This window comes from Hemitrygon akajei, chromosome 5, assembly GCF_048418815.1.
Source record: "Hemitrygon akajei chromosome 5, sHemAka1.3, whole genome shotgun sequence".
Classification (NCBI taxonomy): Eukaryota; Metazoa; Chordata; class Chondrichthyes; order Myliobatiformes; family Dasyatidae; genus Hemitrygon; species Hemitrygon akajei.
The window spans coordinates 74,325,438-74,345,181 of NC_133128.1; the positions used below are offsets into that span (position 1 = coordinate 74,325,438).

General features: G+C 44.0%; 1 long non-coding RNA gene across 1 annotated transcript; it reads left to right on the forward strand.

Moving 5' to 3' along the window:
* The first annotated feature begins 17,463 nt into the window (after positions 1-17,463).
* Positions 17,464-19,213, forward strand: LOC140727879 (uncharacterized). The gene is made up of 3 exons (XR_012098960.1): positions 17,464-17,620; positions 18,191-18,331; positions 18,724-19,213. It is a non-coding gene; the product is annotated as an uncharacterized lncRNA (long non-coding RNA).
* Positions 19,214-19,744: the final 531 nt, after the last annotated feature.

The window sequence follows — 19,744 nt, forward strand, 5'->3', positions numbered from 1 at the left end:
GCCCCTCGTTTACTATATATGAACGAACTTTTGAAATCCTCTTTCATATTGCTTGCTAGGATTATTTACAGTGGTGTTGTATCTTTCAAGATGGTACTGAGCTGTGGTCTCCATTGAGGTCATTGGTCAGATTTAATCATTGATTAGGTCGGTATGAACCATTTTGAGGTCAGAAAGGGGAATTAGGGTCAGGATAAGGTTTAGCAACAGGGGTGTGGAGGGATTAATGGCCAGGCTAGATCTAAGCTGCTCCATGTTTGAAGGGCAGCAACATGGTCATGGGACACCCATGGTCAGATGTCAGACAGGCAGACCAGCGCGACAGAGGGTGCGTGAAGGCCCCCCCACCATCCAAGGTCTGCGAGCTGTTGGTGAGTTCCATGCAGTTAAGAGGAGTGAGATCTGATGGAATCAGTGAGACCAGGTTTAATGTTCAGTGATCAGTGGGTTCTGGGGTTGATGTTGAGGATTGAGGCCTGAGGGTCAACTTGAAGCCCAGAAGTTGAGCCCAATGTCTGCAAGCCTGCTGAAGTCTGGTGGCCAAAGCCGGCTCGGCTTGGGTTTGGCATCACAGAGGAACAGGGCTTGATTTGCTGCTGTTGATTGATGTATTCCGTGTCATTCTGCTGAGCAACCTGAGCATGCTGTGTCGGTGCCAGAATGTTTGGCAACACTTGCGGGCTGCCCCCAGCACTCATCCAGGTGTTCCGGTTGTCAATGCAAATGCTGTATTTTACTAACACACACAAAATGCTGGTGGAGCACAGCAGGCCAGGCAGCATCTATAGGGAGAAGCACTGTTGACGTTTTGGGCCAAGACCCTTCTCGGCCTGAAACGTCGACAGTGTTTCTTCCTGTAGATGCTGCCTGGCCTGCTATGTTCCACCAGCATTTTGTGTGTGTTGCTTGAATTTCCAGCATCTGCAGATCTCCTCGTGTTTGCTGTATTTTACTGCGTCTTTTGGAGTACACATGATAAATAAATTTGAATCTTGACCTTGAATCATTCCTTCATATTTCATCTTTTTTCTCCTTATTGCTTTTTTAAAAAACACATTCCCAGTCCTCTAATATCTTACAAATCTTTACTGTATTGCATGCCTTCTCTTTAGCTTTCATACTATCTTTGCCTTCTGCTGTCAGCCATGGTTGCCTTCTCCACTCTCTAAAATGCTTTTTTTGGGATGAACCAATTCTGTGTGTTCTGGATTGCTTCCAGAAACTCTAGCCATTGCTGGTCTGCCATAATTCCTGCTAGCATTCCCTTCCAACCATTTGGAATGTGATGATGCCAAATTCCCATTGATCCCAAGAGACAGGTGAAGTTATCTCAGAACTGTCCTGTTTGGGAAATGGCATGTTCTCCCAGTACCTGTCAGTATAAGATGCCTTGCACAAAAACCGTGCCAAGCATTAAAAATGAAAACTGCTTTTCATTGAAACAGAATACAAGTGGATAAGGCAATAAAAACGATGTACGACAATTCTTTCTTGTTGAGTTGGGAACAGTTTTTTCAATGCCAAGATAAAAGATAGTCCATCATCTTGTCTTATTACAAGCTGGTTCCCAATTCTATTTCTTATGTTGTCAGTGAATTTAATTCTCTGGAAAAGGCTGGTCCAGAAAGTCAACTTTGCAATGAAAAGTAAACACAGGAGATTCTGCAGATGCTGGAGATCTGGAGCAACACACACAAAATGCTGGAGGAGCCCAGCAGGTCAGGCAACGTGTACAGAAATGAAGAAACAGTCGATGCTTGAGGACAAGATTCTTCTTCAGCCTGGAAAGGAAGGGGGAAGAAGCTGGAATTAGAATGGTGGGGGAGCCAAAGGAGTACAAAGTAAAAGGTGATAGATGAACCCAGGTGGGTGGGGGATGGGGATGAAGGAAGAAGCTGGGAGGTGATGGGTGGAAAAGGTGAACAGCTGGAGAAGGGGGAGTTTGACAGGAGAGCAGTGTTGACCATTGAAGAAAGGGAAGGAAGGCACGGGGTGGGGGGGGGGGGGGGGGGCCTCGAGATATGGGAGGGGAAGAGAAGCGGTACAAAGGGGTCCAGAGCAGGAAACTGAAGAAGTGGGAAAGGTAGAGTGGAAATTTACCAGAAGCTGGAGAAAGATGTTCTTGCCATCAGGTTGGAGACTACCCAGGCAAAATATGAGATGTGGCTCCTCCAACGTGAGAGTGACCTCATCGTGGTAGGAGAGGAGGCCAGGGACTGACGTGTTGGAATGGGGATTGGAATTAAAATGGTCGGCCACCAGGAAATCCTGCTTTTAGCAGATGGAGCAAAAGGTGCTCAACCCTCAGTTTATGCTGGGTCTTACCAGTGTAGAGGAGGTCACATAATATAGACCTAATTATCTGCAGCATCGTAGCCCAGTTGCATCACAACCTGATATGGAGGTTCACTGTGCAGGTTTGTAAGAAGCTGCAAAGGACTGTAGATTTAGCCAGTTCCGTCATGAGCACAACCCTCCCCATCATCCAAGACATCAATAAAAGGCAAAGCCTCAAGGAAGCAGCATCCAGCACAAAGGATCCTCTCTATCTTCCCTTTCCTACCATCAGGTAAGTAGTAAGGAGGCTGAAGGCCCACATTCAACTTTTCTCGTCTGCCATCAGATCTCTGAACAGTCCAAAACCTCATGAACATTTCTCTCTTTTTGCACTACTTGTTTTTGCAATTAAAAATTCAAATTTCAAGATTCAAGTTTATATACCACATATACATCAAAACTTAGTGCAATACATCATCTGCATTAAAAACCGACACACCCAAAGGTGTGCTGAATGGTGTTGCAAACCATTCCACGTCCACGTAGCTTGGCAGGACACCACAGAGCACATCAAGCAAAAATAAAACAAGCCACATCCCTCTGTCCCACCCATACACAGCCCAGAACAGGCCTCTAGCCTCCAGCAGACTCTGACTCAGACTTGAGAGACTCACACACTCAGCTCCAACTTCCAGTTCAACCCTTTGCTCTGCACTGCTGCAAAGGAACACATTTCACGTCAGTTGTTAATGATAGTATGAGGGGTGATTGATAAGTTTGTGGCCTAAGGTAGGAGTCAATTTTAGAAAACCTAGCACATCTATTTTTCAATGTAGTCCCCTCCTACATGTACACACTTAGTCCAGCAGTCGTGGAGCATACGGATCCCTTCTTTGTAGAAGTGGACCAGAACAGAGGTGATTGATAAGTTTGTGGTCTAAGGTAGAAGGAGATGAATTATACAGCTCTCCTCACACGCAGTTCAACTCCTTGAGTGAAAATGCAGAAAGTTTCAAGTTAATAACTCAGCTCCTTCTACCTTAGGACATGAACTTATCAATCACCCCCTGCTGTGAACCACTTCTGGAGGTCCAAGACGCTGACTTCTACAAAGAAGGATCCGTATGCTCCACGACCTCTCGACTAAGTGTGTAAATGTAGGAAAAATAAATGTGCTATGTCTTCTAAAATTCACTCCTTCTACCTTAGGCTACAAACTTATCAATCACCCCTGCCGTGGACCACTTCTGGAGGTCCAACACGCCGACTTCTACAAAGAAGGGATCCGTATGCTCCACGACCTCTGGACTAAGTGTGTAAATGTAGGAAAAATAAATGTGCTATGTCTTCTAAAATTCACTCCTTCTACCTTCGGCCACAAACTTATCAATCACCCCTCGTAAATCAGATTCTGATTCTTTGTGGGAAGCCCTACTACTCATGATTTACACACTTTTCCCACATCACTGCTAAGCACCAATGACTGACTGATATTGCTCAGTTTGCTTTCATCTACCAAGATGCTCGATGGCCTTCTGGAGTCTGACGTATACTGTGTAAAACTAAACGGAGAGCTGTGCCTTAAATAGAGTAAAGTGTTGTCCCATTAACAGCAGATCATCTGGTTAAACAAACCAGGAGAGACCGGACGGTGACACATTTTACTAACATTGACAAGGTCAAATTTAACAATCAAGAGTGGGATCATCAACCAGGATTCCCATCATCCAATCACGCCCCCAGAAGAATTGCTTGCACCCAAGGATTGGCTGCAATGTTCACCATCTTCACGTCTTGAGAAGCAGACCATCAATCTTCATGCTAAAGAGGGAAGTATTAGGGTGCTGTGGATGGACCATGCCAGAGGATGTGTGCACTTCTGAGAAGGTGATGTATTTAAAGATAAAAATAAGATTCAGCCTGAAAGGTGGTATGTACCCATGTCAGACTGCTTGCTGCTAGCAGGGGCTACTGGTGCTATTGAGCAATACACTTGGTGTTCTTCAATCAGGAGTATCCCAGGCAATTGAACAAAAAAAGGGGAGGTGCTGGTAACATCCAGCAGGTCTGTCAGCATCTGGGGAGAAACAGTTAACATTTCAGGTCTGACCTGATGTCATAACAGAACATATTAGCATGAATACTAGGCAAAGTAAATACAACTTTTTTTTTTGCATAGCTAATTTTTGACTTTAATTTTGCAGTAATCATATAAAATCAGAATTCTGCATTTGGCACAAAGTTGAAATGAAACAGTATGCCAAGAACTCTCAGGTGGCATCTATAAAGGGATAAACAGATTGAAGTTTTGGGAATGTATCAAATTACACTAGATTGATTCTAGGAGGGAAAAGATTTTCCTCTGAAGAGAGATCAGCAGATTGGGCTTCCACTCAAGAAAGAAGAAGTGGTGATCTCACTAAAAGATACAAAATGTGAACACAAGAAAGTCTGCAGATGCTGGAAATCCAGAGCAACACACTCAAAATGCTGGAGGAACTCGGCAGGTCAGGCAGCATCTATGGAAATGAATAGATAGCCGGCATTTCAGGTCGACACCCTTCTTCAGGGTTGAGAAGGAAAGGGGAAGATGCCAGAAAAAAGTGGGGCGAAGGAAAGAAGGCTGGCTGGAAGTTGATAGGTGAAGCCAAGTGGGTGAGAAAGCTGAGGGCTGGAGAAGAAGGAACCTGTTAGGAAAGGTGAGTGGAGAAAGGGAAGGAGGAAGGGAACCAGAAGTAAAAAGCAGGTGAGAAGAGGTAAAAGGCTAGTGTGGAAAATGGAGGAAGTGGCCAGGCATGGGGCTGGTGGATTTGTTTACCAGAATGAGAAATTGATATTCATGCCATCAGGTAGATACAAAATATGACCCTTGACAGGGTAAATGTAGGGATGATGTTTCCCATGGTCCAGTGTGAAATCCTGGAGGTCACAATCTTAGAATAAGGTCACACCCATTCAAGCAGAGCTGAAAACAAGTTTCAGCATCCAGGATAACAGTTTTATGGATCTCCTTACCTTCGGGGTGTGGTGGCTTAGTCACTGAATATATTCAGCAAGTGGGTACAATTACAATGTTTAGAACACATCTGGACAGTACCCCTCATAGGAAGGGTTGGCCAGAACTGAAGTAAATGGGATGAGCTCCTGCAGGTAACTTGGACAGGTTGATCCAGAGAGCCTGTTTCCGTACAAGCCCATGTCACTGTGGAGATCCAAAGGTTTTTAGATAATAACAGAAGATGAGACTAGTGCAGGTCAGTCATAGGGGTGGGGGGGGGGGGTGCAGGTGAAGAATCACTCCTGATCTTATTGGATAGTGGAGAAGTCCAAATAGCCTGCTCTTATTCCTAGTTATGTTGTTCTGCTGGGCTTGACTTGCAGAAAGATTTGTCAGGGCATGCCATCTTTTTACCAGAACTTCAACTACTATTGATAAACAAGAGAAAACCTGCAGACGCTGGAATGCTGGAGGAACTCAGCAGGCCAGGCAGAAAATATAGAAAAGAGTAAACAGTCGATGTTGCGGGCTGAGACTCTTTGGCAGGACTGTTGATGGTACCCTGAGAAGGGCTTTTAGGACTCACCTCTGCTATTCTCTGGTGGACCAAGCATTTCCCCTTAATGGCTGGGGTGAAACATAATCAACCAGGAGAAATATACATGTCACCAATGGTTAAGCTAACTGAGAATCAACATGAATCCAAATCGGTTTGTGGTTTTATTTGCATACCATTTATATTCCCACTGAACCACTGCCAGAACTATCATTTATTCCTAGTCTTCAGGAAAGAACTACTTGTATAAACTTTTCTCTGGCTTCCAGACAGGTACAGGTATCAATTATAACCAACATTTAAATGACAAACTCTGTCATCTTCTTAGATGACATTAGAACTTTTTTCAAGTACTTGTATGCTCATACATCACCTGATCTCCAACTGGTTTTTTTTTCTGTGTGACATTGGGTTGCCCTGGTGTTATCACAAGAAAAATACTCCTTATAAGGAGGTACAACTGATTAGAGTAATTGAGTCAATAAAAAAATGGAATATTTTTGTCAGGAGGCTGGAGTAGGGATCCGATCGCAGACCCTGTACTGTGCACACAGTGATATTAATTGAGTAACAAATCCCGAGGTGTGAACAAAGTCAGTGTCAAAGTTCAGGCACAGATCAAAACATCCAGAGAAATTCAAAAACCAGAATCAGGAAACAGGCAGAGTCGATATTCAGACAGACAGAATACAGATATGAATACTGGAAAGGCTCAGTAAAATTCACTGGCACAAACTAGCAACAAACAGGTGAAAACAAAGGACTGAAATACACTGAGCAATAAACAGAGAGGCAGATGATAGGTGGAGCACAATGAGACAGAGGTGACAGCAATACAGGTAATAATGAGAAACAGGTGAGAGACAGAGTTCTCAGTGATACAGGGGCCGGAGTAGAGCAGGAGCGGGGACAGGAACACATGGCAATACAAAACCACAGACTGACAGCTAGGGGGAAATACACAAAAAAAAAGAGTTCAACTGGAGGTACTGACATTAACCCACCTCTCCCCTACAGATGCCTACTGGTGTCACGGAAGGTAGAGCTGGGTGCTGGCGATGAAAGTCCCTGATGAGAGAGAGGGGTCCAGATTGTTACAGATGGGGACCCAGCACCTCTCTTCAGGACCGTAGCCCTCTCAGTCCACAAGGTACTGGAGGCCACGGCCCCAGCGATGAACATCCAGCAGTCGACGCACTGTGAAGGCCTCTAACCCATCGATGAGCCGTGGAGGGGGGTTGGGGACAGGACGCAGAGGTTAGCTCATGAAAAGCTTGATGCAGGATGCATGGAAGGTGGGATGAATGCGGCGGAGAGTAGAGGGGAGCTGGAGATGGCCGGCAACAGGGCTGATGATTTTAGCAATGGGAAAGGGGCCAATGAAGTGAGGGGCGAGCTTGCAGGGATCCGCCTTGATTGGCAGGCCTTGGGTTGAATGCCACACAAGCTGTCCCTGGCAGTAACGTGGGGCCTTGGAGCGATGGCAGTCAGCTTGACGCTTCATCCTAGCAGAGGCACAGAGAAGGGCAGAGTGAATGCGTCTCCACGTCCGCTGACAACTGCTGGTGAAATGCCAACCTCCTGCTCCTGGGCAGGAAACAATGGAGGTGCAACAGTGGAAACAGCCAAGGCAGCCCTCAAAGGGGGACAGACCGGTGGATGAGGACAGATCAGAGTTTATAGCCTACTCAGCCCACGGTAGCTGACTCCACGCAGAGGGGTTCTGGGAGACCAGACACCGCAATACAGTCTCTAGCTGTTGGTTGGCCTGCTCTGTCTGGCCATTGGTCTGTGGGTGGAATCCTGAAGGCAAACTCATGGAGGCACCCAGAAGATTATAGGACACCCTCTAGAAGTTAGACATGAATTGAGAGCTCCTGTCTGACACAACATCTACAGATAAGCCATGTAATTTAAAAGCATGCAGTACTAGTAATTTGGCTGTTTCTTTGGCCGAGGGGAGTTTAGGTAAAGGAATGAAGTGTACAGACTTGGAGAAACGATCAACTGCTGTGAGAATGGTGGTATTACTATCTAATACGGGAAGACCAGTGACAAAATTCAGGGCAATGTGGGACTAGGGACTCTTGGGGATAGACAGGGGTTGTAACAGACCACCAGCAGGTGACTGGTTAGAGCTCTTGCCTCGAGCACAGACCGAGCAGGCTGAGACAAAGTTGTGGATGTCATCTCCCATGGAGGGTCACCAGAACCACTAACTGATGAAGGCTTGAGTACACTTGGTACAAGGTGACAGGATAACCGGGTAGAATGACCCCACTGCAATACCCGTCAGCAGACAGAGCTGGGAAGATAAACATGGTTAGCGGGGCATTGACTAGGGGCTGCCTCTTTCTGTTGAGCAGCTCGCACCATGGCTTCAATGTCCCATTGCGCTGCACCCACCTGACAGTGGGCAGGGAAGATGACATCGGGTACCTCAGGAGTCTCAGAGGAAGGAAATCTTTGGGAGAGTGCATCAGGTTTTCCATTCTTGGAACTGGAGCAAAAAGACAGAGTAAAATTGAATCTTGAGAAAAACAGAGACCAATGAGCATGACGGGAGTTGAGACACCTGGCTGTATGGATATATTCCAGATTCTTCTGATCAGTCCAGACTGAGAATGGTACCTTTGCTCCCTCCAGACATTGCCACCACTCCTTCGGAGCTAGCTTCACAGCCAGCAGCTCCCGGTTTCAGACATCGTAATTCCGCTCCGTGGGAGTGAGGTGGTGAGAGAAGACGACGCAGGGGTGTACCTTCTCATCCTTGGCCGAGTGCTGAGAGAAAACAGCTCCTACGCCAATGTCAGATGCATCCACCTTCACAATGAACTGCCGGTCGGTGTCGAGTTGAATCAGGATGGGGTCAGAGGTGAAACTTGCCTTCAGGTCAAAGAATGCTTTTTCAGCAGCAGGGGACCAGGAGAATCTGACTGCCGATGAGGTAAGAGCAGTGGGTGGAGCAGCCAGTGTGCTGTCATTTCTGATGAAGCGGTGATAGAAGGTAGCAAAGCCCAAGAAGTGTTGCAAATCCCGACGAGTTGAGGGTTGGGGCCATTCGACCACCGCCTTGACCTTCTGTTGGTGCATCGGAATGGAACCACCTGAAATTACATTCCCCAGGAGGAGACTGTATTGCGATGAAACTCACATTTCTCAACCTTCACATAGGCACTGGAGAACTCAGCACCGGACTTAGAGAAAACCAAAATGTTGTCGGGATGCACAAAAAACAAAGTAGTTGAGGATGTCCCTGAGAACGCCATTTATCAGGAATAAGAAGACAGCGGGGGCATTGGTGAGCCCGAATGGCACAACCAGATAATCATACTGGCCTGAGGTGGTGTTGAAGGCCGTCTTCATGGATGTGGACAAGATGGTAGGCGTTATGGAGATCAAGCTTGGTGAAAACTGAGGCTCCTAGTAGTAGTTCCAATGCCGAGGTCATGAGCGGAAGATGATAATGGTTCTTAACAGTGACTTCATTCAGTCCCCAGTAATCAATGCATGGACACAAGGAGCCGTCCTTCTTTTCAACAAAGAAAAGAAACATTACCAGCAGGGGAGGAAGACGGCCGGATGCTGCCTACAGCCAGAGACTCTTGAATGTACTTACTCACGGCTTCTGTTTCAGGTACAGACAGGAAATACAGGCGGCCCCTTGGAGGAGATGTGCCAGGAAAGGGGTTAATGGCACAATCATATGGACGATGAGGTGGCAGGGAAATAGCCCGAGACTTGCCGAATATAGCCTTGAGGTCCATGTATTCAATTCAAAAAATTGAAGTTAAAGATCGCATAAAAGCAAAAGAGAGGCCATATATATTATAGATAAAAATACTGAGAAGCTAGAGGTTTGGGATGCTTTTAGAAACCAACAGAAGCCAACTAAATTGCAATAAGGAGAGAAAAGATGATAAAAAGGTAAGTAGCCAAATATATAAAAGAGCATGTCAAAAGTCTTTTTTTTTTTTCAAATATATAAAGAGTAAAAGAGAGGCAAGAGTGGATAGTGAGCTGCTGGAAAATGTCGCTGAAGAGGTTATAATGTCGTGCAATGAAAAGGCAGATGGAAGGAATAAGTATTTTGTGTCAGATTTTACAATGGAAGACACTCACAATATGCCAAAAATTCAAGAGTGTCAGGGTTTGGAATTCTTTGAAGAAATAACGGACAGTATAAACAAAGGAGAGTCAGTGGTTGTTGTTAACTTGGAACATTTGATGGCTCTGGGTCTGTACTCGCTGGTTTACAAAAATGATAGGGGATCTCCTTGAAACCAATTGAATATTGAAAGACCTAGATAGAGCGTATGTGGAGAGGATGTTTCCAATAGCTGGGGACAACTTCAGATTACAAAGACATCCCTTTTGAACAGAGATGAGGAGGATTTTCTTTAGTCAGAGGGTGGTGAAAATAGGGAATTTATTGCCACAGATGGCTGTGGAGGCCAAGTCTTTGGGTATATTTAAAGTGGAGGTCGAAAGGTTCTTGATTAGTAAGGGTGTCAACGGTTACAGGGAGAAGGCCGGCAAACGGTGTTGAGAGAGAAAATGAAACAGCCATGATGGAATGGCAGAGTAGACCTGATGGGCCCAATGGCCTAATTCTGCTCCCATGTCTTACAGTCTAATGGTCTTATGACCTTAGAAACAACAGAATTTCATGTACACAATATCTTTAATTTTGCAAAATGTGCTTCGTAGGAGGTTTATCAAATAAAAGTGAGATTTTTAGGCATAGGTTGGGTGAATAAGGGCAGTTTGTTTTTTTCTCCCCCAAGGAAATAAAACCAAAAACTCAAGGGCCCAGATCTAAGGTGATTTGATAGAACTCTGGGGGTGAAAACTTTTTCAAGATTTTTGAATACTTATATTCAAGATATGAATATTCCTCTGCTGAAAGGAGTATTGTACAGTATATGTGATACATATTATCACATTGATTGTTGCAGTAGCTATCAATAGCCAGAGATGAACATATGATATATGAGCCCATTGATGCTCAAGGTACTGTGAGTTATCAACCAAAGATTTCTCTGCAGCAGTTGATCTTGTTGGAGTCATTGCACTTTATCTGTAAAGTATCTGTTGGAGATGCCAGGGCCCAGGCATCACATTTGTTTTTAGGTGGTAAATGCCTTATTTATTGGGGAACTGAGCTAATGATAAGGACTGAGTTCAATCTTGCTGACTGAGCTGATCTCTTCCAAGATGGTCACTTGAACAATGCAAATGATTTCATTCATGCTCTGCTTATCTTCAGAGATAGAATCGTGTGTGTTTAATCCTGATGGTCAGCTGGAGTACGTAAAGACTGTCATTTCAATCCATCTTTGTAAAGGCATCACATTACTGATCTTTCTGATGTAATTTTAAACCAAAGCATTATCTGCTTTCTGAGACAAATGTAGAAGGTCCACTAAATCAGGGGATCCAACCTTTTCTGTGCCTTGGACTCCTACCATTAACCAAGGGCTCAGAAGATCCCAGGTTGGGAACCCCTGCACTAAATTAGTCATAGAAGGGAAGGGAGAGGCAGCCTTGATCAACATCACTTCTCTCATCATCCCCTCTGCCCACCGGTGAAGCTCTTTAGTTGACACTTACTTTAACTATCTAGCTAACCACTTTGTTACACCACAGTAGGGATGTTGCAGTCATTTGGTCGCTGTTTTATGTGAGAGTCATTATATCTCATGTTTCTGGTTGACTGCCTACAATCTTTATTAAGGATCCCATTCAGTAGGCCGAGGATCCTGCCCAACATTCCACCACAATTAAGCCCCCAAGAATACTGCTCAACACCACATGGACCCCTGGCAGGGCTCAGCCAGTCTGATCTCTGTAGGTACCACTTTTCGGGTAGATTTTATTTTCAGCTTTAAAGTCCACACCTCTTCTGAAGTATAAGCATCTTCTGGGATGGGATGGTACATAGCACTCTAATACCTCCCTCTTTAACATGAGTATTAGTAGGTATTTTCTGCCATGAAGACAGAGAACAACACAGACCAATAAAACAAATGGATTAACTCTCAAATCATTTAGTTCTGTTAATGAGGCTTTGCTGGTTTGTTTTGATAACTGAGTTTGTCTGCTTTAAATAGTCACTGGCCTGGAGGAACTGGTCACCAGATTTTAGTGCACACCCACACTTACACATTGAGCTATTGATCCTTCCTGGCAATTCATTCGTATTAAAGCATCTAGTTCCAGAGGGAATCGTATTCCATTCAACTCATTAGTTGTGAAGTAGATCTCACCTCAGTGGAAGAGATTTTGTGATTTGATTATAAAGTGGTTGAGATAATAATCATTTTTATCAGGTGTTCAGTCTCTTGGGTACTGCTCTTTACGTGGTCACTTTGATCCATTAGCTATACTTTCCCCCCTGAAAAAAGCATCTCCAGCAATAACTGCCACAAAATGCTCTGGGGCTTCTTTCTTTGGCTTTGATGGATGCAAGGGAGGTACTGACTGAAAGCTAACAGGAACATATTCCATACATAAGAAAATCTGCAGATGCTGGAAATCCAAGCAACAGACACAAAATTAACATTCTCCCAGGCCCCTGCATTGCCATGGACAAAAAGGATGCAAACCTCTGGGAAGATCCGATTCCTGGGGAAGGAAAAAAAAGAGCTCTAGGACTGAGCAATAATTGACTGCAAAGATAAGGTGTTCCTCTTCTACCGTAGAGGGTCTTAAGTGATCTTAACAGGCCTGGATGATAGATGTTTTTTTTTCGGTAAGACCCTGTGCCATTGTTGCAATCCCTGTCTGAGCATCAAAAGTACCGACTGAAATCATTGGTTACAACCAGAAAGTAAATTCCAGGGCTTTCCAGCCTCCCTCACTGAGTTACTCTCTGGATAAATTTGCTGCGTCATCGTGGGATCTGTAATTTTAATCGAGAAGTGACAACTGAATACTGAAATATTTTCACAACCACAGTGAACATTTGCTTTAGTTTGTTGCAGAACAAAAGAAAAGAATAATGTAGCGTGGCCTGGTGAAGACAAAAAAAAGAGATAAAAAAGCAGAAAAGAGGAAAAGGTTAAGTGAAAGGCAATGTAAAAGGGGAACAGAATATAAGGAAATTGCTCGATTTTCATGTCTGTGCAAGCTGCAGTCACATTTTGTGTGTTGCTTCTTGATTCCTTTGTAAAGTGCCCAAAGTGTGACTGTTGGGAAGCAATGGCGCTGTGCTTCCAGCTGTGAGACATAAAGTACTCAGAGCCTTTCTGGAGCTTCCTCCGATTTCAGTGGTCCTGAGCCAGCTAGAATTTGGCTGGTCATGGAGTAATGGTTGAGGACCGAAAATTGCTGTTAAATGTTTATATCCCTAAAGTATGAATAGTGATCAAACAAAAATCCTTCACAAAGCTCACATTTTCAGGCACAGCCACTGATATTCTTCACAATTTAAGCCCGATTATTTCCAAAATTGTTTCTGTTTACAGTTGTCAGAGAGCAAACTGGTTCTAAGTTGTACAGGAAATTGTACAATAACCAAAGGACTGGTTATGCACTACCGTAAGTGACTGCTACTTTGCATTACTACAAGCAGAAGTCCACGATAAATGATATATTGAGGTTTAAAATTCATCCCAGTGCATACAGCCAGAATGAATACAAACTTGCTATGAGGCCCATGAAAAGTTCTATCTTTGACGTCAACTCGGGTTTCCTCAGATACAATTCATGTGCTGCTCAAAAGTGCATCTGTTTGGAGTCAGGGCTCCAGGGCAAGTCACAATTAAAGACCTTTTAAACTTCCCTTAGTCCTAGTTATATCAAAGGTTAGGATCTAATTCATTGAAATTTTGCCAAACCAGAATAAGTCTGCATAGCGTTATCCTTCTACCTTAACCAAACCCGATGCCACCTGTTGAGCTCCAGCAGCCTTTTGCTTCCCAAAATTCTGGCTCCTAGCTCATGTTAAGCCAGCATGCTTAACATTAGTCATATGTTGCACAGTCGAAGTGCCTTTAAACCAGGCCTGTTCACAAAACCTGCTGGTGTGGGGTGAAGTCATTGCCTTTATTTGCAAACATCCCACCTCATTACTGGGTTCTATCTTCATCTTAAAGCAGGGGTGTCAAACTCAAATACACAGTGGGCCAAAATTAAAAAATCGGTACAAGTCGAGGGCCGGACTGGTTCAGCGTTTATTGCAAAACTTATTGAAATGAATTTATTACACATATTAACCTGGAACTAACAAAGCTTAGGTTATTGCCTACAAAAACAACATTGAACATTAAATAAATAAAAAATCAGTTGCATTTATTTCTTATGGCTTTAGCTGCAGCTTTTCCGGAGTAATTTCTAATGAAAACATTTTTCCACAGGCCAACACTCTCTGATTCACACTAGTCTAAGCCAGATACTTGGCATCTCATCTTGGATGCAAGTTCATCAATGTTTGGAGTCAGGCTCTGAGCTGAGGAAATCCTCAGAATTGAGTGAAGGTGTTCATCAGAAAGACGACTCCTGTGTGATGTTTTGTTTATCTTCATCAAAGAGAACAGTTGTTCACACAGATATGTGCTGCCAAACATAGAGAGCATTTGAGCAGCTTGGGTACACAGCTGGGGCATTGTGTCGGGAATGAAACGTAGAAACTGTGCAGCGCCCACCGAGTCATACTTTGCCCTGAGTGTGTCACTACATTGGAGTTCAATCAGCTCCATTTGTATGTTGGTTGGTGCGCTTTCCACGTCAGCTGCAAATGGATTACTGAGCAGTTCAAACCTGCTTTTTTGGGCTTCAAAGTCGGCAAATCGCTGTGTGAAGTCGGCACCAAGTATGCTAAGTTTTTCAGCAAACTTTGCACGTGGGAACACTGCGGTAGAAACCTGCTCTTTCATAGTTTGGTAACACGGAAAATGGCTCAAGTTTTCTTGCTGCATCTGCGTCTCCCACAGGCGCAGCTTGGTTTTAAAAGCCCTCACTGCAGCGTACATGTCTGTGATCACACGATCCCGCCCCTGAAGCTGCAGGTTGAGCGCATTGAGATGGCTCGTGATGTCACACAGAAACGCCATTTCACAAAGCAACTTTTTATCCCGGAGCTCTGTTGTGTCTTTCCCTTTGCTTTCCATGAACTGACAGATCTCCTCACGCAACTCGAAACTTTTCCTTGGCTTAACCATCGCACCTCTGTGTGATAGGGCAAATCATTATATTCTGAACCCAACTCCTCCAGAAACGACTTGAACTCTCGCCGTGATTCAAACCTTTGGCTCTTATGAAGTTAACTGCTCGTGTTATGGTGCTCATTATATGTTCCATTTTCAAGGCTTTGCCACACAACGATTCCTGGTGTATGATGCAGTGATAAGCTGTCAGCTCACCTGCGCCGTTTTCCTCCCGCATCTTCTCCCGGATCCTGCCCACCAATCCACTCTTTTGACCGCACATCGCGGGCGCTCCATCTGTCGTCAGTCCCACAAGTTTATCGCAAGGCAGCCTCATTATATTTACACATCTGGATACCTCTTCAAAGAGATCTTTTCCAGTAGTTGTGCCATGCATTGATCTTAATCCCAAAAGTTCCTCTGTTACACACAGACTTGAGTCCACTCCACGAATGAAAATTGACAATTAGGCAGTATCAGAAGTGTCCCTGCTCTCATCCACAGCAAGGGAATATGCGATGAAATCTCTTCCCTTCCCCACCAGCTGTTGTTGTAGATTGGTGGCAAGCTCACGTACACGGTCAGCAACGGTGTTTCTGCTCAGGCTCACATTTGAAAATGCTTGCCTTTTATCTGGGCACACGACGTCGCAAACTTTCATCATGCAGTTTTTAACAAATTCTCCCTCGGTAAAGGGCCGGGCTGATTTAGCGATCTCTGCTGCCACAATAAAACTAGCCTTTACAGCAGCCTCACTTTGTGTTTTGGCTTTGTGAACATAGCCTGCTGTGACGCCAGACTTCTTTTCAACTCTTCTACCTTCTGGAGCTTCTGTTTCTTGTCCAGATGCTTGTATTTGTCGTGGTGTTTCGTTTCATAGTGTCGTCTTACGTTATATTCTTTAATTACAGCCACACTGTCTCCGCACATAAGACAAACAGGTTTGCCCTTTATATCTGCGAACATATACTCTGCCTCCCACCTGCCTTGAAAACCCCTGTTTTCAAAGTCCACCTTTCGTTCAGCCATTTTTGGGGTGAGGGATAGCTGAAAGTTGACCACACGTGACTAGCGCCATAAGGATGCTGATGAGAGAGTAAGGCAAGTGTGAGCAATGCACTGGCAGTGCATTGTGGGATTTGTAGTATTAGTGGTGCATGCAATATACCACTAATAGAAAAAAAATTTATTCATTAATGATATTCAGGAAATAAACCAGGGAAACCGAATAAACACTAAAAACCCTGAAAACCTGGTACCTGAATAAACTCAGCATTAGCCATATCATACGCCATAGGCGCTTCAATTACTGGGGCCAGCTTTAATAGTAATTAGATATTATCTCGCGGGCCAAAGATAATTCCACTGTGGGCCGGATTTGGCCCACGGGCCTTGAGTTTGACATATATGTCTTAAAGCAAAGCCATCTTTCGCTTTTCCCCTGTCCAACCAGAATAGAGCATTGAGTTTTCATCTAATTTGCAAAACAAAACTCCTTTTTTCTTCTCCCCTTTCTAACTTAAAAGCTGGCCATTTGGACTATAGTGTGTCTCACTGCATTTCTACAAGAACCGTTCCCTGAAGCCTCTCTCTCTCTCCCATGTGCCAGTGAAGTCCTCTTGCTCTCCTGCCACTCCCCTTCACAGCAACTTATGACGACTTATTGACCAATCACCTCACACAATTTGCCATGGTGGAGGAATGTGGAGCACCAGGGAGCACCAGCCCATGCCATTTCAGGGAGCATTTGCAAAGTTTTCACAGACAATACCAGAAGTCAGGTTCACTCAAGGTCATTGGAGTTGTGAAGTTAAATGCTGGTTCATACTGTAGCTTTTTATATCAGAGCCACACAAAATATGCAAGTATGCACTCAGGTTCAAGGAACATTAAACGACAGTCACATTTTGTCTTTTGTGGCTATTAATACTCAGTTTTCTTCCCAAATACACAAAACCCTGTGATCCAGTGAAACACCTTAGGCCTTAATATTAGGCCCCCACAGGAAAGCAGACTTGGGCTTGTATTTATAGAGAGACATTCACAGTCTCTTTCTGGACACTCCAAACCTACTGAAGCTTCTTTTAAGTGTACTCTCTGTTGAGGCAGGCAGCCTATTTGCACATTCATGCACAATATTATTTGATAAGAATTTCTTTGGAATAACTTTGCTTATTACTTCTGCTCCTCTATGTTTTGATCCTCTGTTTTACGTACTCTGATGACACCATGTCTCCTTAAGGGTGCAATAACATACGTTGGGACTACAGGCCCAACGTCGTTGTTTTAGGTGGCTATGAAAACGAAACTAGTCGCTGCGGGGGGCTCCCCTGTACGGACAATACCCCACTGATTTCGCTTGATGTCGCTATCGGTAAATGTTGCAAGTGTTCGAAGGTGAAGGAATCTGTCAGGAAATACAGCCGGTGAGACCCCTCCCACCAGCCCGCCCAGAGCCCTGGCTCCTATCAAATGGCTAATGAAACTTTGTTGGACAAAGGGCGGTGTTGAGGCAGAACCTGATTTGCATAAACCCCAATATAACAGCGTGGCCCCAAGGCAATAGACGTCAGTCTTCTGTAGCGAGGGTTGTAACTGAGTTACCGGCTTTTTGTTAAACGAAGCAGCTATTGCCGTTTGGTAAGAGGTTGTGAGTAATTTGTCGTTTTTATTGTTTGTTTTACTGATGAAACTTGTATAATATTGCTCAGATTTGCAGTTTCATTTTTTTCACTGGCATGTTCTTTGTGCAACCAGCTGGCACGAATGATAGTTTTAGCATTTTGCAATGCGCCGGTTCTTTTGCATCTTTGTGTTGCATTTTTGCAGATAGTGTTGGATTCTTTAGCAAGTGTTTTTTTTAAAATTAGCTTCAATAGATTTATTTTTTATTAAAACATGGGGGTAAGGCTTGTGGGGGGGCATTAAAGAGATGAGTAAAACGGGAATGAAATATTAAGAAGGGAATGAGTTGGACCAACAGAATCTTGTATTGGGGAGTGGTGGTAGTATGGTGGGGTTGTAGAGGAAACTGCAGTATTTGTATTCGTATCGACAACGAGCGGTGACCGCCCTGCCCTCGTCGCCGCTCTGACTGCCAGGAAGTGGCCGGACGCGTGGGCTACAGCTCACTGTACCTGCTCGGAGACGCTGTGCGCCCTCCAACCGCCACAAAACGCACCTCGGGTTAACGCTTATGTTCTGGTGCAGGTCGCCAGCCTTCCGAGATGGCAGACGAGGAAACCAAGCACGCAATCGGTAGCGATCTGCAAAAGGAGATCACTGGCTTCAAAAAGGAAACACTTCAACAAACTGACACCGCGGAAAAGAACCCCTTGCCTGATGCAGCCAGTGAGTAGAAGTAATACAGAGCCCCTTAATGGGAAAAGTTTTTCAGGGGTAGTGAGCACTTTTTTTAAAAAAATACATTATATGCATACTTAAGTTTTTTGAAATGCCTAGACTTTCACAAGCCTATAGTTTACTTAGAACAATGCGCACTAGCTGAATTTTGGGTGGGCATTTTGCCGTTAATTTTTAACTAATGGGCTGTGAGGGAGGAGTTGATAATATGGAGCGTGCCAGACGCAGTGATGTAATGGCATAGCCCTATCATCTAAATTCTCTTAATCTCTTTATCACATTGTGTTTGCACCCCTTCCAAGAATGTTCCTTCCCTTGGATTTTACTGGGTGGAATGCCCGGGTTGGATGTAAAATTAACCCTTCTCTGCTCTCTTTCAGCAATCGAAGCAGAAAAGAAAGCAGCGAAAGAAACACCGGGACAATGAGAGTGGCTTTCTAATTTGTGCTGTACATTCCACAAGCATTGCCTTCTAGCTATATATCTTTGTAAAAGGAAAAAAAACCCTTTTGGATGCAGTGTGATGGGATTAAGTGAACTGGCTGGCTCCTTCCCCATTCCACTTCCCCTTTCCTTGTTTCTTCCCTGCCCTCATTTTGTTTCTTCCTGGCCTTGTTTTTTGTTTAAAAAAAAACACCAATTGGAACTACTGACCATCTGACTGGCTTGTCTTCTGATGGCACTAAAGAGCTTGCATGTCAAGAGGAGCCTGGAAAACGACTGCAGGAATCTTAACCAAATGTCTGTGAATGGAGCAAATCTGCCAAGGGACTGTGTTAGGTTAAATCGAATGTAGAGTGCCATTTTTGTTAGGTTCCTTGGATTGCAGAGTAACTGTTTTTGATATGCAAATAAACATTCAAAATCGAATTGAGTTGTGCTTTGTTTTTAATTTATCTTTATGGTTACGTGATGCAGTTAGAGGAGTGATGATTGATCAAACTTCCACCAGAAGTAACTTGATGCTGTGTAAGTAAACATCCTCTAAAGTTAAAGCTGTAAATTCAGATTTTTACAGAACTTTGAAGTCAGAAAGCAGGTACTATAAACTAGACTTCAATTTTTTTTCTCCCCCCCTCCATGAATTGCCTCTGCGGGAGCAGTTAGTCATAAAACAGGTCAAATTGCTGTGATCTGCTCCTTTGGTCGATGCTGTAAAGTAGAACTTTATTCTTCCTAGTGTCAAATGGAAGGTGGTAGTAAATGAAGTTGATTCAGAAGTTTTAATTGGCACTCATTGGTTTATATTAATATTTTGTAGGTCTAATATCTATAACTATAGAGAATCTTATGCAGATGTTACCAATGTAGAAATTAAATACTTAATGTGGCAACTGAATTTAATGCATGCATGATACAGTTCTAAACTGTTTGACTTAATGACAGAATATTTTCATTTAT